General features: G+C 34.3%; 3 long non-coding RNA genes across 6 annotated transcripts in view; 2 read left to right on the top strand and 1 right to left on the bottom strand.

The window, feature by feature from the left end:
- The window catches only part of LOC105487803 (uncharacterized), a 220,036-nt gene that overhangs the window by 30,382 nt on the left and 168,088 nt on the right, over nt 1-21,566 (bottom strand). The window lies entirely within an intron of this gene.
- LOC105487807 (uncharacterized) lies at nt 2,160-3,949 on the top strand. Its single transcript, XR_011620641.1, has 3 exons — nt 2,160-2,350; nt 3,351-3,444; nt 3,793-3,949. It is a non-coding gene; the product is annotated as an uncharacterized lncRNA (long non-coding RNA).
- Nucleotides 4,839-21,199, top strand: LOC105487806 (uncharacterized). Its single transcript, XR_011620642.1, has 3 exons — nt 4,839-5,110; nt 9,651-9,710; nt 21,053-21,199. It is a non-coding gene; the product is annotated as an uncharacterized lncRNA (long non-coding RNA).

Below are 21,566 nucleotides of genomic sequence, written 5' to 3' on the forward strand. Positions count from 1 at the left end.
GGTGATATTTTTCTTTGACATTAGCTACATTTGACCAACTGCTACGGGAACTAATTTGGCTTAGAAAAGAGTTGGCTGAAGATGGAGTAGAGAGACTCTAGAAATTTTAGGACTTACAAGGTGAAAGATGGGATAGTTAAAAAGTAAATTAAAGTTCAGCCATAGAGCAAAGACCAAATCCAGTATGTGACTGTCAGTAACCTTTGTTTAATAAAACAAGCATAGCACCCTTAATTTACCCTAGAAATTATTTTCAATGGACAAAATGTCTCAGGGTAAAAAGACTGATGGTGTGGTGCCCTCCCCTAACAACTGGCCAACTCAAATGGCCTGTATCTCAGTTTAGAGGGAGAAGCCTAGCTCAGAAAGAATTGTGAGTCAAGCTATTAGCACAATTACCCTGACTAGAATCAAATAGATACATTGTTGGCAGAGTTTTTGAGTGAGTTGCACTGCCAAAAAAGCTACTAGCCTAAATTAAAAGATATTGTGGCTGTTCAAGGTGTGCAATAAACTTCAGGCTGTCAAATTTCCATGGCACAATGAAGATGGGAAAAATCTCTCAGGTTCTAAAGAAATCATGTAATTCAATGTCCCCTTTGTATATGACCAGGAAGGATAATGGAAAAGGAAGAATTTTTCAGAGAGTGGAGTCGAGAGCCAGGAAGAAGGAAGAAGCAACTCTCATGAACTAGAACTAAGGCTCAATTGGGAACATTCCCTACTTCAAAGTTAGGGGCTATATTAAGAGCAATATTTTATAATTTCTACCAACAAGTATCTGTTATTTGTTTCCAGTTCTTGCTCCTTCTGAATTGGAGTAATTATTATTGCCATTTTATCTCTGTTTAATCTCTAAACCTTAGGCATTTGGAAGACAGAATCTCTTTTTTTTTCTTTAAAGTTTTAGTTTCTTAACCAAAATGTACTCCATGTAGAGACTATTTGAAGACCTTGGGTCATTCATTGCTGAGCTTGAATGGAGGTTTTACACTGTCCTTTTCGTGAAAAACCTGTGTTGAATTTTGCATAAAGAGGGAGAAAGAAGGTGAGTGAGTATTTGTGACCCAGAAAATGCATTGTGGTGCATAACATTTTTGTTCTCAAATACATTTTCCTCTATCTATAAGAGGAACTTACATCTTTTCCCATAAAAGGGTAAATTCTATACCTTCCTTTATGAAACTCAACCAGCCACACTGCGAGTTGAAATGACAAAGGCCAGTTCAAAGCAGAAACTTTAAAAGCCATCGTGTGTTTCTCTAAGCAATCTTGCTCTTTTACTCCATACTGAAAATGGTTTATCCAAAATATATTACTCCTGCAGCCTGAAAAAGAAGATACGTGGAGAAGACCTTCAACCACATTGAAGCTGCCAACATGTAACAAAGATAGAAATACAGCATAGAGGCCGGGCGCGGTGGCTCAAGCCTGTAATCCCAGCACTTTGGGAGGCCAAGGTGGGTGGATCACGAGGTCAGATCGAGACTATCCTGGCTAACATGGTGAAACCCCATCTCTACTAAAAATACAAAAAACTAGCTGGGCGTGGTGGCGGGCGCCTGTAGTCTCAGCTACTTGGGAGGCTGAGGCGGGAGAATGGTGTGAACCCGGGAGGCGGAGCTTGCAGTGAGCCGAGATCACGCCACTGCACTCCAGCCTGGGAGACACAGCGAGACTCCGTCTCAAAAAAAAAAAAAAAAAAAAAAAGAAAGAAATACAGCATAGCTATAAACCACAAATATCCTGTGGCTGTTTGTTGCTACAGAAAAACCTACAAACACTGACAAGGATAGTGCTATGCCTACAAGACTGAAAGCCTGAAAATTAAACTTCACCTGATCCCTTTCCATCTCGATTGTGATTAATTACTATCAGTGGGAGATTCCTTCAGCATTAGAAGAAATGTGGGTTATTATGTTCCCAGAAATACCACGTTCTCTCATCCTTGTCTCAGCCCCATGAGCAATTACAGATTCTTATAATTAGTGATCCACAGATAATATTGCTTTGTTCTCATTTATTTCTGCCTAGGAGATAGTAATAACTATTTGCTCTTATTATATACTCTGAGTAACATTGCCTTTCTTTTTATTCATTTTTTGTTCCTGAAGCCCTTCTACTTTCTAACACTTCTATAATAAATTTCCTATATTAAATCCCTTTCTGAATGAAATACCTAGATTAGATTGTTTTCCAGGCTGCACCTGAAACATACAGATATGACATCAAAAAAAGAAGTTTGGAGTGTCTGCTCCATGTTGGATAAAAAAACTAAATAAAATCCTGGGAAATGTGAAGAATGCCAAAGAAATGGAAAAATGAGGACAGAAAAGAATACTACTACCTGGTAGGTATTATGTGATGACATATATTTAATTAATCATATGCAACAGATATTCACTAAATTGTTGCTATGAGGACACGTCAGTTCAGAGAGATTAAGTGAATGTCCCAAAATTATTCATCTTTGACAGGGATAATATTACAACTCCTGGCTGTGTGTCTTTGAAGTCTACTTTTTTCAAATTGCAAACTATTTTAATAATACAAAGATGAACTAAGATCAACTCTTAAGTAATATAAAATAGTATAAAATAAGTGTTAATATGTGCAGCAAAGTAAAATATCATAAAATGAGATCTATAAGTGGGATATGCCCATAGATAAATGCAATCTAAGAAAATATGTTGAAAAAAGATGTGGTTTGCACTGTATCATAACATATAGATAGAATTAGTGTAGGCAATAAAGAATGCATTAAAATGTGGTGGTTCCTGAAAAGAGACACAAAAAGACAAACTAAATATGATTTGCTTCAGCAGCACTGAAGTTGTTGGATTGACAGAAGTTGGAATTAGACTTCTGAGTTAATGAGATAAAATAGAGATAGGTAACAGACAGCTAAGTGCTTTGTTGATCTCAGCCCCAGTCATGGAAAGTATGAGATTCTTTGAAAATTCCTAAACAGGTTAGTTATTTCATCGGCAATATAAAGAATAGATAAGATCAGAAGAAACTCAAATGGCATATTAGTTGGTATGCTTTTGCATTAATCAAACATTGACTTGATAATGTCCAAATGCAGAGGGTTGCTGGTAGACATTACTATTCAAGCAATCGATTGTTCACAGTTTCTAAAAGAGTGGTAGAGAAGATAATCTGTAAGTCTCATAAACTTGTAAAGCCTCCTGGTTATATTCTTTGTTATAATCTTTTTTCAAAATGTAAGCTGAAAGTTGCAAAACTTCTCCAGTAATTCTGCCAGTATTTTTTCACTTGTTATTCTTCTTCATACATAACTAAAACGTGTTCTGCTTTTATAAAGATTTTTTTTTTCTTTTCTTTAGGTTTCTGTGCCCATAGGTCAAGCTGGAAAACATTTTTCCATAAAACCACATGCAATTTTATGACACAGGTGAAAGAATAGCCCAAATCCACAAGGTACTGTTATGTCCTACAAATTCTTTCAGTCATTACTGACGTGACTTATACTTAATACGTGATTGTCTTACGTTACATTATATTGTAACATTACATTACACCATGCAAAGCCCAATTAATGTCTTTTTTATTTGCATGGTCAGCGGAATATATTAAAGCCTTGAGCATATATGACGTGTGTCATGGGCTGAATTTTGTCCCTCCAAAAGTCATATGTTGAAGCCCTAACTTCTGGAATCTCCGAATATGACTGTATTTAGAGATAAGAACTTTATAGAGGCAATTCAATTAAAAATAAGACCATTAGGTTGAACCCTAATCTATTCTGACTGGTGTCCTTATATTAAGAGGGAATTTGGATGTACAAACAGAACCAGGGATGTGTAGCACCAGAGGAAAGGTCACATGAGAACACCGCTCTAAGGTGGATATCTGCAAACCATGGAGACAGACTTCAAAAGAAACCGAAATCTGACAACACCTCTGTCTTGCTCTTCTAGCCTTTATAAACAGTAAGAACATAAATATTGGTTGTTTAAGCCATCCAGTTTTTAATATTTTGTTATGGAAGACACAGAAAACTAATAAAAGGTACAAAAATACAATAAATAATGCATGTCACTTGATAAAAATCAAGTGAGAAACTTTTAGTACATAAATTAGGTAAATAAAATGTAAAATGTTTATCTTCAGCTTCTATGTAAACATGAAATTACTTTTAACTTCTCTGAATTCTCATATTTCTTCCTTTATTCCAGGTTCAGATAACGAGTGTATTGTAAACAGTGTCTCAAACTTAATTTGTAACTGAAAGTGACTATACTGATAATTTAATTTCAAAGTTAAATGTACCACAGAAACATTTCACAATAACATTCTGAAATTAATGAATTTTCCAGAAAAGTGATTCCAATCATTTGAAACTTTTTACTTATGTACATGATAAATTTAATGCAAATATAAGGCATTCCACAAATATATCTAAATATATCACAGGATATAGCATGTAATATATTTCTATAGATCAATAGGAAATTCATGAAAATTAAAACCAAGTTTTGTAAATCACACTGTACCTTTCCATTGCTTGTGTTAGTATTTAACTTTTCAAGTATTTTAATTGTTTTCCCTAGCCAGTCTATAAATTCTTCAAGAATTACTTCTTGTATCACCCACAGCAAAATCAGAAACATATACACTATAAGTAATCTGTAGTCTGTATAGAATGAATCAATAATTCTAACAGCATAGGAAAGTGAGTTCCTAGAAATATTATATATATATGTATTTTTAATTTTATATATATATATATATATATATATATATATATATATATATATATGTTTAAATGAAGATAGAGTCTCACTATATTGTCCAGGCTAGTCTCAAACTCCTGGATCCAAGCAACCTTCCTGCTTCAGCCAAAGTGCTAAGATTACAGGCGTGAGTCACTATGCTTGGCCACTATGAATTATTGTTTTAAAAATCACTTTCTAACCTCTGTTTCTACCTCAGTTTGGCTTTTTATCCCAGTATGTTGGATGATTTCCACAAAAATCTTTCAAAAAGATGATTGATGTTGATGGCTTTAATGCAACAACATGGAGACATCAAGTGGAGTTACAGCTACTTGTGAAGTAGCTTGAAATTTCTATAATGAAAGGTGGTGAGTAGACATTAATTTGGATTTTTAACAAGTTTCAACAAAATTCAGTGTATATTTAAGTATTATAAAAGAATACAGTATAGTGGTTAAGAGGTAAGATCCTAGAATCGAATTGCCTGCGTCACCATTTATTATTATCCTTGGAATTTGGGCAAGTTATTTATCATTTTGTGGCTTTGTTTTCTTGTCTATGAAGTGAGACTAAACACACCTACCATATAGTGATATTAGGAGTATTAGATCCAATATCTTTGCCAAGATGTACTGAAATATGTTTGTTTCTAAGTATCATCTATGGAAGTGCTTGTTAAATAAGTGAATAAATAAATAAATATTATATTGTTTTCAGCGATTCTACCATCCAAAAAGTATTCTTTTTCTCTTTCATTACGTTTTAACCTATGCAAACAATTCTCTGCCAGATTCCTTGATGGAAACTATCACTATGAAAACACAAAGCCAACTTTTACATTTTTAAAAGATCACTGAAACAATGTTTAAAAACTTGTTGCAAGGAAATGATTGCAAGTAATGGAAATACGGAGAAGCCACAGAGACATAATTTTTTCAGTTCTTAAGTTTTATCTGCATTTTATCTCACTTAGATTCACCAAAAATATCTAATCATTTCAAATCTTCCATTTTTCTATCCTTACCTATTTCAACACATAAAAATGAATAACTTGATCAGGGCAAAGTATCTACAACACTGTGAGAATTCTGCTGTTTCAGTCAGAATTTTTCCTCTTGAGGCAAGTCTATCTATACTTAATCTTTCCTATTTCTTTGGTCTTCTGATCAAAGTTTGTTCTGACTCTTTTAGTAAATGCATCGGTCACTCTCCTTTGATAAAAACCAGTTCACGGACAAATCAAATGTATGCTTCTCTCATCTTATGCAATTCTATGAAGAGCCACATAAAAATGGAATCCAGTTCTAGGATATCAAAGAATCACCAAGTTAAAGGAGAAATTGAGCTCTAAGGGAAATAACTTCCTATTGAAACAACAACAAAAAATCTGAAGTCCAAGGAGAAAAAATAACCTTTAGTAATTGCCTTGTTATTGTTCAGTTTATTCTTTTTAGCTTTCTTCAGCCCCTCTTTTTAAAGGGCTCCATGATGAACTACATTCACTAATATAAAAGCACTACATTGTATATATGTGTGTGAGTGCATCGTAAGACAATTGAATACACATACAATACCGTAACAAATTAGCATATGAAAACAATTTAACATATTGGTTTCTATCCCCTCTTAATCATAATGAAATTAATACATGGAAATGACATTATTCAAATTATATTCCCTGTTTAGTATAAATGCAAGAAGATTGCATTAAAATTGATCTATTTCATATTACTAAGGTAGCATTTGATGCTTGTGACCTTAGAATGTTCTTAGCATCCATTAAAAGTATACAGGTTTAGCTCAATCCTATCAAATACAAAGTAAAATAGTTAAGATCTTTGAAATTTTGGCATAATTTTACATGTCCTCACATAATTCAAAAACTGAAAAATTTCACACATACTAAGCATCTCTTTGACAGGGAGCTTCTGACCTTGAAAGGCACATTATTCCAGTTAATGAGCAATTCCAAGCGTGTATCTTCTATGTAAGCTGAACATGATTGCCCACTGAGTGCAATTCATTGGTCCTAGATCTGTTCTCTAGAGTCTTGCAGAAAATATTAAGTCATTATTTTACATGGCAGAACTTTAAGCAGTAAATATGCTACTCTGCCCTCCAAATTGCACTTTTCCAGAAGGAATATCTGGCCACAGTTAAAGCATATATACAGGCTTTCATTAATGAAAACAGAATCAGAGTGTCAATGTGATGAGCTATCTGTGTCCAATTTGGATCCTTAGGGAAGAGTTCAACCCTGAACCACATTGATTTAATTAAAATATTCTAAAATATTAGCTAAATAAGCCCCCATTTAAAGTCCTTCAAATTCACTTTTAAAGTCAATTGAGCCCTTTAGACATGCTCTTAATGTTTAGCTTCCTGCACCTCTGCTGTAGTTGCTGTTTTATTTTTTTCTTTTTCCTCCAGCTGTCCTCAATATAAACTGATGGGAACAGCACACATACAATATTGTAAAATGCTCATTCCTGTTTTTGGACTGCTGGCCAAGCAACTCTTTCCCATTGAACATTGGCAGTGCAGTGTTATTTCTTTTATGAATTTCCATTTTTATGAGTTTTCTTTGCAATTTGGCCTAGGAAATGGGATCCTGGGAAGTTCTAAGGGTCTAATAACCAGGGGCCTTTGGAATTTATCAGGGGCAGAAAAGATGCCAGCTCAAATGCAAGCATTTGTATTACTGTCCTCTTCAAAAATAATGGCAAATTCTGGGGTTTATTGTTTTTTATCAGGCAGAGTAAGTAAATATTTCAAATAGAGGATTCTTGAGTGTCGTAAATGCCGTGAAGTTTTGAGACCAAACGATCTAAGGTGGCTTAGAATACTTACTGGCCAACATACCATTACAGTTTTCCTCAAGCCCTCAAATAATTATGTAACTATAGTACATTAAAGATGCACTATAGCACCAGTGGTAACAACTTAGAGAGACCTTTCTGAATACCTGAGTTCTATCTCCAGTATACTCTTCAGTCTACTGACATAGTAGAATATTTCACGGCTACATTTTAGGATATGTAACTCAAAGATCTTTAAAAGAATATTTATTTGGTTTTAATGCCTTCATATATAATGTTTTATTTATTATCATCCAAATGATTTGAAAATTGTTTTCTAGTTACAAGAAGCTCCAATGTCTTTATTAAGAGTGTATTTAACAGGGAAATTTTGCAATTCTCTACTTGAGAACTACAAACCAACAGTTTTGAGTACCCAGTAAAGTAATGGCTATGTATGTTTTTAATGTCTTCGTTTTAACTGACTATATAATGAATATGTGTTATGAACTAAATATATGAATCCCCCAAAGTTCATATGTTGAAATATTAACCCCCAATATGTTAGTATTAGGAGATGGAGTCTTCAGGAGATAATTAGGTTATGAGGGAAGCCTTTATGAATGATGTCAGTATCCTCATAAAAAGACACAGGAGATCTTACTCTCTCTTCTCTTGGCTATGTAAAAATAACATGAGAAAACAGTTATTTGCAAACCAGAAATAGTGCCCTCGGCAGACACCAAATTTATTGGCACCTCGATCTTGGACTTCCCAGCCTCCAGACTGTGAGAAATAAAGTTGTTGCTTCATCCACCCAGTCTGTGGTAATTTGATATAGCAGCCCAAACTGCCTAAGATAGGACAGGACCTCAGTGTGAGGTTAAAGTTGTAGTGTTGATTTTCCGTTTAACAGACAAAGACATGCTTTTCAGAATAAATACAGAGGTAGGCTTTATATTTAGATTACATAATAGCTCTGCACTCAGGCTTAAAGGTAATATTTGAGAAATTGTTTGCTTTGGCATAAGATTAGATAATTTCAAAGTCTTCTTTAATCCTGAAAGTCTATGAATTTAAGGAATCCAACATCTACTTCTGTATGGAAGGCTAAGGTAAAATAAGCAAGATAATGGATATAGCAATCAAACCCACACACATCCATAATATAAGACCAAGACAAAAGTTGTCATTGGATTTTGATATTTAGGGAAGGTTTTCTGAAAGTCTACATTTAACAATGGTGAAAGCTGTGATAAAACACAGCTTAAGAGCTCTCTGGAAAGATGGAAGTTAAAGAAGTGCACAAAATGAAAATTTTGCAGCCCCTTTGAAAAATCACAGGAGGTAGAGGTAAATGTAAGTTTAAGGCATGTATAGTGAAGCAGTGAGAGAAGCACTTGGACATTTATAATGAGGCTATACTTGGGAGATCATTGAAATACAAATTAAAAATGGATTACTCTATGTGAGACAATGGGGAAACACTGAGCAGGATAAATGTGAGTACATTTGTACTTCCAGCTAATCATTTTTCTTCAACAGGAGAAATGATAATTTGAATAGTGAAGAGAAACCAAAAAGGGGAAAAAAATATTTACGGTCAGTTGCAATAGTCCAGTATAGAGCTAATGAGGTTTTGGAGAAGGCTGTTGGAAGTAGAACCAAGGACATAAAGATCAAAAAGAGCTAGAAAGGAGGTGTCTGTCAAATTATTTCTGGGTTTCAGAGATTAGATGACCTGGTATATTTATGAATTTTATTATTCTCATGACAACCATACAAGGTTGATATTATTGCTGTCTTTGGATTAATGAGTATATTGATAAAGACTTTAAAGAACTTGTCCAAGCACACTTAATAAGAAACAGAATTGATATTGACAATAAATTCTAGTCTTTGAATCCAAAGCTCAAAACTATTATACTATTATATTACTTTAAGAAGTTTTTGTTGTTGATGTTGTGTTTTGTTTTTACAACATGTTACTCTCATACTTACCTACTCTAGTAACAATTTACAAATATAGAGAGGATTTTTAGATATCATTGTGTATGAAAAATCTGGAACACTTTCCTAAGTTATCCTGACATGGTCTTCTCATTTGTAGGAAAATCACATGGGAGCTTCAAGTTGTATCAACTAGTACGCAGGAACAGCAAAAGAGAAGGTAATATTGATTTTGAAAATTAAAACCCCATTTCTCTAAACTTTTGGTGGCCCTTAGGTTGGTGATAGACTGGTAAATTCATGAGGATGAGTTAGTTTTCAGAAGAATATAGTACAAACATATTAGGGGCCAATTGAATTTGAGTGTTGACAAATGATATCCATACCACCACCTGCCTTAATTTAAAACAACATAATGCATAATAATAGAAAAGCAACTTGTTGGAAGATTATAACTTGTTCCTAGGACTAAATAAAAGGAAGTGACAGATTCTGAAGCCCTATACTTGTACAGGCAAGATCTACAGCCAATGTCACTATTGGGTTTCTCTGTAGAAATCCATTTACCATTCTCACATGGTAACCATAATGTTTAGGACAGAAGTATTGTCCCTGTCTACTACATAGAATTAGGTATATCTATCAGCCCATTTTCCAAAGATAAATCACTTATTGTTTTATTTTACTCTAAATTTTATTTAAGTACATATGACTAGTAGAACAGGAATCACCACTCTGAATCTGAGCTTGAAGGGAGTCTCAGGAAATCAATTTCCTGACTTGTAACCTAGTAAGGCAAGGTTCAAAATAAGGATTATCTTCAAATAGAGGCAGGGTCTGTAAAGATGTTAGGCCACTAAAAATTATGAATTTCCATTAGAGATGAAATCTCAATATTAGCTCCCCATTATTAATATATAATTAATATCCCCATTTATACTCCAAACATCATGGACCCAAACTAACTTATAACTATTCTTCAAATAATAAGTGATCACATTTTTCAATAAAAAGGTCAATTTAATTATTCAGTCTACTAGTCCAAGATTTCTGAGTAATAAGTATTTCTCCTCTAGACCAGTCGTTATAGACTGCATGTGTCTGTCCTCCCAAAATTTGTATGTTAAAAACCTAACCTCCAATGGGATGGTATCAGGAGGGAAAGCCTTTGGGGGATAATTAGGTTTAGGTTGTATCATGAGGGTGGAAACCTTGATAAAATATAAGGACATAAAATTAATGTAAGAAAAAAATAGACTACAGCTCTCTCTGCCACATGAGGAGAAGGAGAAAAAGTGAAACATTTAAATAGATTAATGAACAGATATATACATACATACATAGTCTATAGGTAATAAATAGATTACAAGACAGATACCACATTCCTTATTTCTGCAATTGACTGAAAGGGTATACTTCATATCGAGACTACTTTTTTCAATATGTAATTCACATGCACTTTGCTCTCAGCAAGTGACTGAATTACTCGATGTTATTTGCTTGTGAAGGTGACTCAAAACTGATTTTTCTAAAAAAAATTTGGTTATTTTACGGTTATTGTGATGCTTTTACTATCTGCTAACTTTTCCAAAACACATAGAAGTACAAGTACTGGAAGATCCTTCAGAAGATCCTCTGGGTTTATCTATAATTCTTTCTTCTCAGATTAAGTTAACAAAAAGCTCATCTCCTTGATAATTAAACCAATAAACACCTAACACAAATACCTTTCTGATTCTTTTTTATTCTAGTGTCAGAAAGTCTTCAATAACCAGGCAGAAGTCTCAGCTGCCATTTAATTGAAATTGTGTTGTATTCTTGGCTCATACAAACTAGCAGATCCCAGAGTCATAGAGGTTTGAATAGGAGCAGAATCACAAAAACTGTACCCTTCAGGTTTTTGATGATGGCACCAATAGGTACATCGTATTAGGAATGCAGTCTTAATTTTGATTTACTATTCTGATGCATAGAGATGCTCCAGCAGTTTCTCCCCTTGGGTAGTTTATATCATTGCACAAGTCAAAGAGCCAATGTATAAACTCTCTCAGTTGCTGGTTATATTTCTTCAACCCATACATTAGAGATTGGGATGTAACCACAGGATATATTTATAGATCAATGGGACCACTCTAAGGGAGACTTGTGCCAAATTCCATTTATCATCTGATCTCCGGAAACATGTAAAACCACAGTGAAATTCAAGACCAGGAATTAGTGTTATTTCAGAACCAGTGTCAATCACTGAATATTCTACACCATTGGCTCTTCTCAGGGTATAATTATCCTAGGAAATAGTGACAGATTCCTTTGGAGGAAGCTGTTTGGAATGTTTATAGAAAGCCTGGGCAACATAACCTTGAGGACTCTTTCTTCAAGGTTAGTTAAACTGTTTTTTTTTTCCAAACTAAGTCACATCTTAGAAATTATTGAAAATCTGACTCTTTGATGATGAAGATAGATCTCCTTGCATAAAGACAATTCTTGGAATTTTCTTTATCTTATGGCTCATTTCCTTTTTGTGCGAGGCACCAATGATAAATTAGCCACAGCCAAAGATGACTGCGGTTAGAGCCATTCTGGTTGCCACCCTGGCTCTGAAACCTGTTTGCACAGTACCCAGTTTATAGCTCTTAACACTAGTGGCTTCTACGCTAACTCAAGGAGTCTTTGTCATCACAACTTATTTGGTAATTAATAAAATTAACTCTAGCTAGTTTAAACCAAATGTGATTTCATAGGTTATTTCGGGTGGCTCATAGGTCTCAAGAAGGGGTACAAACAAGCCTACTCCAAGGCTAAGCAGTCAAACGTACTCAAGCAATAGAGTTGCCAGATTTAGCAAATAAGAACACAAAACACATAAACGACACTTTTTAAAAAAATGACAGTATATCCATGCAATATTTGGGGTATGCTTAAGAGTAAGAAATGGTTAATTATTTATCTGAAATTTAAATTTAACTGAGCATTGTATAATTTATCTGGCAGCTCAATCAAGTATATGAAAGTTTTGCTAATGATACCACATGTGTCACTGTTTCTAGGTTACTGTTATATTAAAAATGAAAACTAAAAGCCAAAACCTCTACTGTCTTCCTCAAAGAATCAGATGGATTTCACAACACTTTTGTTAGAAGATTTATTCTCTTGTGTTGCCCATTGTTGAATCTGTTTTATTAATTCTCTTTACAGCAAAACCTAGTCATATGTGTGAATCCCAGCTTCACAAGAGCCTAGCAATTCAAGCTTCCTGTTTTCTGCTTAAGAAAACAAGATTCACAAATTTATTCAATTGAATATATTCAAAGGTAATAAATAGCTAAACAAATGAATGTCCACTACATTCGGTACCTGAGAGTTGAAAATATGAATCTAGATCCATTAGTCCATTAGATTCAAGTGAATTCAATTAAGGTGAAATATTTGTAACACAAATACTTTAAAGTGAAACAATAAGTAATTTTTATTCAAATGATCATTAAAATGTCTCTTTGCTAATTCTGTCACACTGGCAAATTATTCAGCATTTGTAGACTGTCAGTTTTCTCCATTTTGAATTACCCAATGAAGAAATATTATACCAACTCGCTGAAAATAATTTGCTAATAAAGAACCAATTAAGTTTTTAAAGTTGCTATTTTCTTTCAAATGTTCAAAATCCTTTTATAACTAGGTTTATTTTTAGATAAAGAAATTAAATTATATCATTATAGGCAACTCTTGGGCTCTTCTATTTTTTTCATCTATAACACATAATTGATGGCATATATGGGCTTTTTCAAAGCAAGCCTAGAGGGTTATGGAGCCAGAGATTTGAGTCATTGGCTACCAGCTCACTGTAGCAGTAATATTGCTTTAATACGTTGTATATATTGTTCAGGCAATTTATTTCTATGATATCTTATACTTAAAGTGCTCAGGAAATAGAGTAAAATTCCTTTAATTATTCCCCAATCAATATGAACTGGGATACAACTTATATAATATTGAATGTGTAAATCAAATATCTGTTGCTTAGTGGTTTGAGAGATACACTATTTCAGTTTAAAAAATAATTAGATGGTAAAAAAAAAAATGACAAGTATTTCAGGATTTAATGACAATTATAAGTAAATAGACACACAATTTTTTAAATTGCAGACAGAAAATGGGCCAAAGTGAAAATGTAACCACAAGATAAACTCACAGAAAATGAAAGTATTAGTGGGACCAAGTCTTTCCTTTACGTCTGAACTACCCATTTCTTGTTTCAAACACAAAGTGGAGAGTAACATTGAGACTACGAAGTGCCATTCAGTATAACACGAGTTTGGTTATTATAATTAAAATATATATAGTAGATGGATCATTAAAAACATTGTTCCCAATTTTTCTTTGTTGTACCAACAATCACTACAATGTGATTCCATAAAAAAAATTGGAGTCCATTCCCCCACCTCATTCAATCCGGACCAACCTTGGACTTGCTTTGGCAAACATGGTCCTCTGCTCCACTAATTTTTGACAACTTTTGGCTTCCTCAGACTCTGACGCCAACTCTCATGTAAAAAGACAGCTGGGCTCTATTTAGGTATGCCCTTCTAGCTCTCCAACACAGGGTACATGTAAAGCCCACCTCGTTTGTTTGCTGCCTTTTTGCTGGATTACACTCTTCCATTGTCTTTTTTCCAATATGCAAAACTATCATTTCATATTTTTTCCATTTTGTTCCGTTTGGTTTTAAGACATGAGAATGAATCTAGTTTTTGAAACACCATCAACACCTGAAGTGAAAGTACCCATTTACTCATTTCTCTTTCAATATATTCAACTACTTGGCAGACTGTCCTCAATTTTACTTTGTGAAGCAGGTTGTCTAATTTCCCAACCAACCTAAGCAGAAATTTCCTTGAGGGCAATGACTGTTCATGTTTGCTATAGTATAAATCAAGGTTATTATTGTAGTCGACATAAACTAACACTTGTCATGACACAATAAAAAGATACAATTTACTGGAGGAATTTTTGTAGCACCTAGAATCAACCAAAGAGCTGGAAAGCTGGCAGAAATCAAGGAACTCTAAAGGCTATTTTGCAGGTCCATAACCAAGGTTTGTTCATATAGCATCACTGTGACTGTAGTAGGGATAGAAAAGCAAGAAATGCCAGGCACAGTGGTTCACACCTGTAATCCCAGCACTCTGGGAGGCTGAGGCGGGTGGATCACCTGAGGTCAGGAGCTTGAGACCAGCCTGGCCAATATGGCAAAACTCCATCTCTACTAAAAATACAAAAATTAGCCAGGGGTGGTGGCGAGAACCTGTAATCCCAGCTACTTGGGAGGCTGAGACAGGAGATGAGCCCAGAAGGCGGGGGTTGCAGTGAGCTGAGATCTCGCCATTGCACTCCAGCCTGGGCAACAAGAGCGAAAATCCACCTAAAGATAAAAGACAAAGAAGAAGAAAAATAAAAGCAAGAACCTAGCTAGACTGGCTTCTGAAATGCGAACGTTCAGTGGCAAGGAGGGGCTAAGAACATCCTGCTCAGACTTTACATACATCAGGTTACTCTCATAATCGAATTAGGTTGGTTGCTTGGCAGGCAGCTTGCACTTACTGAATAAAAATATAATGAAAGAAAATAAGACCTTTTATTACTCCAGTTATGCTCTTTAAATTAAGTAGCCATATTCCATTTTATAATTTTAATCCAGCTAATGTAAACAAGCAAAAGAGGAGAGTGGGTTTTTTTTATATGACTGTTCATTACAAATGGAAAAAGCTGTTATTTCCACTAAGATTTTTAAAAATTCTTGTTGAAGACAGGATAAGAAGATGATAAAGACACTTAATGGCATATGTAAGTTTGATGGATAGTTGTTGCATTGCTACTTTGACCTGGATATTTTAAAATAGTATTTATTGAACTCCTTAGGAGAGCTAGATGATATAGACACAAGTTTCCTTCTACAAATGAGATTGCTCTGGAAAGTTAAATGATTGACCTAAGATGACAGAACTGAAAAGCAGAGCTGAGAGTAATATATTTTTTTTTTTACTTTAAATCCAGCATATTTTCAAAACACTTATTTCTACATGACCTCTCAAGATTGTATATTTTTAAGTAAAATTAACTGAAGTACATTATTGAGACATAATTGCACTACATTTTTTTACCAATCACATAGATTGATCATTCACAAAGTCAAATTCATTATTTTGTAAGTGTACAGTGTAGATTGCACAGTTCACAGACTTTGGGCTAAATATATGCAATGATGTAACCACCACCTCAAAATACAGAATATTTTTATTATTTCAACAAGATTCTTTTTAACTCTTAATAGTCAATCTCATTCCCCACTCCTTGGTCCTTGGCAACCAATGACATAACTTATTTCCTTATAGTTTTGCCCTTTCCAAAATGTCATATAAATGGAATTACAAATTCAGACACTGAATTCAGATCCCGACAGTGAATTGCTCCAAACTTTTAAAAAGGAAATAATACCAATCTTGCATAAAATTACATAGAAACATAAGAAATTATATTGTAAGGCATAACAAGAAATATTAGGTTGGTGCAAAAATGATAGTGGTTTTGCCATTAAAAGTAGAAAAAAACTAATAACTTTTGCATCAACCTAATATATTAAAACAGAATAATGCATAATACCTAAGTAGGTTCATTCATAGACTAAAAGTTAATCTATCATTCAAAATATCAATCAATGTATTTACCAAAGTAAGACAAGAAAAGAACCATTGTGTGATGATGTTGATGAATGCAGGGAAAATAATGAGACAATATGCAGAATTTATAAATGCTTAAAATTATCACCAGGAGGAACAGCTATTGGAAAATCAGGAATACAAGAGAATGTCTTTAATCTGAATTAGAATATCTACAAAAAGCCTGTAGCAAAAACAAACAAAAAACCCTGATGTGGTGAAATATTCCAAGCCTTCCCACATTTTACTAGAAGACCTAGAAAGTACAATAAGGCAATAAAGTCAATACTTTTAAAAAGTGAAATACAGCTGTCATTATTTACAGATGACAAGACTGTATGCATAGAACATCAAAAAACCCTACTAATGTAATTATTAAATGTCAAAATACTAGTGTTATGAAGTCAACTCTAAAAATTTTATGTCTACATAGAATAATAAATAATTGAATTTTTAAATCATAATACTTACAATTGTACCTAAACTAGATACCTAGGAAAAAATGTGAAAGCTAGAACATATAATTGAGAGACGTTAAATTAACCCTAAATAAATCAAGGGCTATAACACTTCAACAGATTGGAAGACTAGTTTTTACAAAGATATCAACACTGCAAATAATATTTATAAACAGATATTGTGAGCTCTAATTTGATCTTTTCAGAATTGTTATAGACTCCAAAAGTAGTCTAGGCTTGGAATTCAAATGGATGAACTCTAACTGCTTTGAAATATATACCATTACTTATAACTAAATTCATGCAGTCTTTTTTTATAGATGTAAATGATATACCTTTTTCACATCAACAAATCAGTGGATAGGAAAAAAAAATTGTCATGCAATTGTTTGAACTACCTCTGTGTAACATCCAAAATCTGCATGATGTCCTATGATCAAAACTTACTATTAATGACCTCTCCAGTGACAAATCCATTTGATCTTCCATCAATATTGTTTTTGCAAAAGGATTTGTTATGCAGTCATTTGAATCATTTACTTTTTCAACACCCACATCAATATTGTGAATTGTTCCTTTGGAGCCTCTGAGATTTTTACATCCCAACACAATCTACTATACTAAATTAGAAGTAGATTAGACATTTTCCACTGTTTTTTGAAGTATGAGAAGGGTGAGTTTTAAAAGGAAGATGGAAAATGCAAATCTCCATAATGATGTGGGCACTCATAGATAAATTATAGGCAAAGGTATATATGGAAAATGAGAATTTGGGCATTGAATCCCTCACAGCTATTTCTTTCCCTGAAACTCTTGGGATGTTTTTATAGACTCCCAGGTGTAAATACATCCTAGTTTTATGTCCACTGCACTAAGACAAACTGCATTTTTTTCTGCTTCCCTTAGCCACTTCAACTCACTAAAATAATCAGGAGCTTGCAGTAGGCATGGCATTTGTTCCCACCAATACTTAATCCACCTGAGATGGGAACATAGTTTTATCTTGAGGCAACAGAATGGGCAGTCTGAGACTTTGGAATCTTTTCTAGTCATAAGACACTATTTTTAAAAGGCCCTAAACATCCATATTCAAAGCCTGTTGTAATTATAGATAAAAACAGGGGCCAGGCACAGTGGCTCAGGCCTGTAATCCTAGCACTTTGGGAGACCGAGGCAGTGGATCACGAGGTCAGGAGATCGAGACCATCCTGGCCAACATGGTGAAACCCTGTCTCTACTAAAAAAATACAAAAACTTAGCCAGGCGTGGTGGTGGGCGCCTGTAGTCTCAGCAACTCGGGAGGCTGAGGCAGGAGAATGGCGTGAAACTGGGAGGCGGAGCTTGCAGTGAGCCGAGATCACGCCATTGCATTCCAGCCTGGGCGACAGAGCAAGACTCCATCTCAAAAAAAACAAAAACAAAACAAAAAAAGGAAGGGTTTTCCTAAAGTTCAGAGTTGAATACAATATATTCATAATTACTTTCAGATACATTGCTCATTGTATATATCGTTTGTCAGAGTGTGTAATATAATTATCAACATAATTTAATGCATTTATAAATTTACATATTGAACACGAAACTGTTAGTTTCCAAATACAGCCAGAGAATTCTTAAGCACTGAGCTGCTTATATGCATTTGAGAATTTTTCCTTAATGCCACATTCCCTTGTGAAATGTAATCATTAATAAAAATTGTGCAGTAATATTCAATGTTGCTTGCACATAACATAAACAGTAGTACATTTCATTATTGAATTTAAGTTTACATATTCATCATGCATTTCTACTTGGTTCTCTGGTGAACGGACTATTTATTTTTTGAATGCTCACATAAATTAATGCACAAATAGAATATCAATATGTGTTCTATTTCAGAGTATCTAAATTTAGTATGAATCTTAGAGCATAAGTTAAATAGTCTATGTAGATATCTTAATAAAAATACTCTGAAACAAAAAGAGTATCTTCATTAGTAAAATGTAGATAATATTTAATCTACCTCATGGGGTCTGTCAATAAGATAATTTTTGTCTTTTAAAGAAATAATACAAGTAGAATATAGGTTTAACTGTGCTATTAGATATTAAAGAAATTCAGCGAGAATTGCCTTTGGAAAAGGATCTTAATACCTGTCATTCTCTTTAGTTGGCAATTGAATCCACAGCCTCAGAAGTATTTGTTTAGGTAACAAGTATTCTCAGTCCCATGTTGTCACCTTGATGAGCATGTAGGTCTTCACATATGGTTGATTTTAAGTCTTATGGAGACTATTTTACAAAAGAAATTAGCACTACTTTCTATTTAAATTGGGGTCCAGAAGTCTATATGTAATAACATACCTGATAATTGGTTCTATTATGAAACACTGTCAAGGCAGATTTTCCAAGTACCAAACAAAATGCTTAACACTCATTTCCCAGCAAAAATTGCAACGTAGTGCTTCAGCAGCACAAAAAAAAAAAATCACAATTCTAATTGCATAGAGTAAATCCAATTATGCCTTACAGAATCCAGATGCCAAACTGACACCAGGGAACTACCTACAAACAATATGGTGCTAATCCACGTTTGAGAAAGGAGATGTGAAGAGGGCTTTTTGTTTTTAGTATGAATCTTATAGCATAAGTTAAATAGTCTATGTAAATATCTTAATAAAAATAAAGTTTCTTAATAACTCGAATAATGCACCCAGCTCCTTTGTTAGTTTTTTTAATGTTATACATTCAACTCTAGGCATTTTTTAAGTCTTTTTAAAAGTCAATTACATTTTAACCAATAAAGTTCTAGTGATCAGATTTCTACCAGCACCAAAAAAAAAAAAACAAAAACCTGAAATAGAATTTTACAGATCATTCTTTCTGGGTGGTCTCAGTCAAAAGAACTAAATGCTCTAATCCCTAGTTTCTTCATTAGTAAAATGTAGATAATATTTAATCTACCTCATGGGGTCTTGCAAGGCTTGAATGATATTATTCATGTAACAAGCTTAACAAGATGCCTAGAGCACAGGAAATATTCAATAAACATCAACTAAGATGACTTTACATTATCATGTATACTTGTATCCTACCAAATGTACGTATTTTTCAGATCCATCCATGTAACCATTCATTTTTACGGTACTTGGAGCATGCCTCCACTCTTTGGTACTTTGACATAAAGATCAATGAAATACTGACCCCACTTATCCTGACTATGTTCCATAGAAGCAGAGCCTGAGATGGGAATTTATAAAAGTGATTTATGAAAGAATGCTTTAAGGAGAAAATGGTATGAGTGTAAGGGGCATAAGCTAGGGAAGGGAAGGAACTATGCAACAACAAATTTAGGGAAAATCTAGCTTCAGGCTGACCTCAGTGGGATCTCTAAGGTATGAATTGCAACATTGTCTGCCTTGCCTTGAGGTAGAAATGCTGGGACTTACCCTAAGTGGTTCATTAAAGAGGTATTTAAAAAGAAAAAAAAAAAAACCCACAAGCATAAGCTCCTTTCCTTATAAGAGTAAGAGATAAGGAAAGGGCTGGTACAGGGAGTGGGATATTGAGTACATCATTCAAAGTGGTAAAAACGTCTCAGGGGAATGAAATGAGGCACCCCCTACAACATCCACTATACTGTCGTTAGAATCAGATCAGTAATAGGTACAACAGGTGACCATATGGGACAGTGATGTGGAAAGTACCCTAGCAGAGTGCCAGTCCTTCACACTGCTGCCAAGTTTTTCTCCATCAGGTTGTTTCACACCAGTGAGCTTTTGCCTCCCAAGTCTCACGGCCCACACCCCACCTCCAGCCTGGATAACTAATGCTTTCTTTTTCAAGGCTTAATCTAAGGCATTGTTCCTTTGATATTTGGGACACAGGCATTCACAGGAGTTGGTAAGATTGGCCGGGGAAGGGGAATGAAACAAACAGGTGCAGGTTTTCTGGCATTAAGTCTTCATCCTAGAAGTTGGAGCGACAGAGAAGGAAGCAGCAGTTCAATGGGGGAAGGGTGGAGTGTTAGAGAGAATCTAAACCCCATTTCAGCCTCCTCAATATCTGCCAACGTCACCTATGTAAAATCTCTCTCATTTAGCACACTTGACTGTAATCATATGGGTTATAGTTTTTATTTTTCCTCACTAGACTGAATATCCTAAGTTACAAACAATGTCATTGTATTCATTTTTTGGAGACTTAGCATAATATTTACATATTATAAGTGGCTTAATAAAAGTTTGGTAACTGTATGGATGGATGAATGAATGAGTGAACTAACATTCTATATCACTATGCATATATGTAATCTGTAAACGCATATTCTGTCTCAATTGTATGTGAAGAGCAACTATTTATATAGCTAGACTGCTATTCACCCTTAGATTTCACCTTGTGATACTCAAATAGGCTCTCAATGTCCAGCAGGTGAATTCAATTCTCTGAAACTTCTCTGGCATCGTATCTATAGATCTTTAATACATCTATTAAAAAGTGGGTTAAAAAGGAAAAAAGGGGGAGCTATTTCCACCAGATTTTTCTGAAACACCGAACAAAGCAAAGGTGAGTTTAACTATAGAAAAACAGGAAGGAATACCAGAATAAGCGGGGTTTTCTAGGACGTCATTTGCTAGAAAGAGCCTCTGGCTACACAGTGGGAAAAGAGGTCAACCTTACACATTTCTATGAAGAACTGGTACTCTAGATTCCTTTGGAATCCAGATTCCCTTCTCCCATTCTGAAGAGTTTATTTAACATTTATTTTTGGTAGGCTTGTCACAATAAAAGTAGTTAAGATTTTATACACAGTTGGAAACATACTGTAAGAAATTCCAGGAAGTTTATTTACATATGGACTCTGTATAATTTTATGAAAGTGTACAACCTATTTTCATAGCATAGTATGCTAAGACTATACTTCTGC

This window comes from Macaca nemestrina, chromosome 3 (genome assembly GCF_043159975.1).
Source record: "Macaca nemestrina isolate mMacNem1 chromosome 3, mMacNem.hap1, whole genome shotgun sequence".
NCBI lineage: Eukaryota > Metazoa > Chordata > Mammalia > Primates > Cercopithecidae > Macaca > Macaca nemestrina.